Source organism: Trichinella spiralis, assembly GCF_000181795.1.
Source record: "Trichinella spiralis strain ISS 195 chromosome Unknown Scfld7, whole genome shotgun sequence".
Taxonomy (NCBI): domain Eukaryota; kingdom Metazoa; phylum Nematoda; class Enoplea; order Trichinellida; family Trichinellidae; genus Trichinella; species Trichinella spiralis.
Window position 1 is genome coordinate 630,859 of NW_003526946.1, and position 2,151 is coordinate 633,009.

Here is a 2,151-nt window from a genome sequence, read left to right on the forward strand (position 1 = left end):
GGATAATTTCACTGCTTGATCAAGGCAGGCAAACCCTTTGATACTGCCCAGATATTGTTCACTCCAAACAATGGGAATGAAAGGTAAGGCACCAAATGAGAAATCAATATATGCTTTATGTTTGCCGACGAGGATAATCAGCAATGATCATATTTTGGCAGAAAATATGCAATGCTAGAGGAAGATAATGAGAGATGAAAAATAATTTTCTTTTTCTTTCACTTTTGTTTGTTAAAATAATTTCTAAATCCGACAGATCCTTTTTGATGTGGAATGTTCAACATTTGGTTATCATCGTAATACAACAATTGCAACTTGAATGTTTAATCAACCAAGTTGTCGGTTTTACTTTAGATATTGAAACAGAAATTTAATACAATTTACACAAAATATATAATTACAAATTTTTTACTTTAAACAAAATTCCAGATTTTATTTTTTATTTTAATGAAACATAAGAAGAAAAACAATAACTCTTGTGAACAGGAGCGAAAGATTGGAAGATTAAATTTTTTTGCAAGCCAGAAATATTTTCAAAGAACACTACAGCTGAAATCAGAAAAGTGTTTCGATGCTAAAATTCAGCAATCACCACTCCCAGTTTTAGCTGAAAACTGCAGCTGTAGACAATTTATCAATTTTAGATTTTCTCTTTGTACTTGAGTAGCCTTCAACTAGCCTTCATCAGAACAATATCTGGCAAATAGAAAAGAACCTTAGGCATAAATCTGATTTAATTGTTAGCTAAGAAGGTAATTTATATGACGACTGAAAGCAACTGTTGGCTGACATTTCTTTTGAACGGTATTTTTAATTTTAAACTCGAATGGATGAATAAAAGTCAAGCGCTTCGAAAGCAGAAAGTGATGAACAGCACCAAGCAGAAAAGCTGTTAAAGCTGCTTCAAATTCACTTTGCAGTGTACGCGAAAAGAAATGGCTTGCTTGTGATATTACAATCATAATGCTGCTTATCTCAGCACACATCCAATATTTATCATTACGATTTATCCGATTCAGTGTGTAGAATTTTCTTTTCAATACTAATTTCTTTAGTACCTTTTTGTAATTACAAACTGAATTAAATCATTATTTGCCTCCATCATTAAAAGATATCAAAGGAACGATAAGGAAAAGAGCACAAGGAAATTCACGCTATACACAGCAGTAAGAGAAATTAGCATTTGCACCATTCCGGTTGATTTGTTTAGCTTAATTAGCTGCGACATGCTTCATGCCCAGCAACATTTTACTTCCTGCTTCATAAGTGTACTTCTCGCTTACTCCAGTATTAATAATAACGGAATCTATTTCCGTGTTTATTTTCTGTTCATTGCCGTCCAGTCCAGAAAGCCGTATCCATCAGAATTTCAGCAAACAAAAAATCTCATATACACGATATCGGATATCTGATTCATCAATTTCTTATGATGAGTTATTACAACAGGCAAGCAAATACAATGTACAATGTCCAAATAGAATGGCAACGAACAGTTTTTTCACCCATCAGATAAATAACGCTTTAGCTGGCAATTATATGAAATTTATGCATAAGATGCTTTTCCATTTGCCAGAAATTGTTCTGCTGAGTAGCTAATGGCGATTTTAGTAGAATGGGAACATTTAAAATTTATNAAATTGTCTACAGCTGCAGTTTACAGCTANAAACTTGGAGTGGTGATTGCTGAATGTTAGCATCGNAAACACTTTTCNTGTTTTCAACTGTAGTGTTCTTTGAAAATATTTCTGGCTTGCAAAAGAATTTAATCTTCCAATCTTTCTTTCGCTCCTGTTCACAAGAGTTATTGTTTTTCTTCTTATGTTTCATTTAAATAAAAAAAATAAAAATCTGGAATTTTGTTTTAAAGTAAAAAAATTTGTAAATTATAACATTTTTGTGTAAATTGTAATTTAAATTTCTCTTTCAAATATGTAAAGTAAAACCGAAAAACTTGGGTTGATTAAACTTTCGGTTTGATCCCACTTGGTCCCACTTCTGTTCCCATTCGGTCCCACTGTTCAAGTATTGGTCGTAGTCCTTGATATTTTATTAGCCCGTAAAGTCTTTGTCGTATCGGTTTCCCTTGTTTGATTGCTCATTGATTCAAATCTTTCCCCTGTGATTAGCTGTAATATTTGGAATCCACCACAG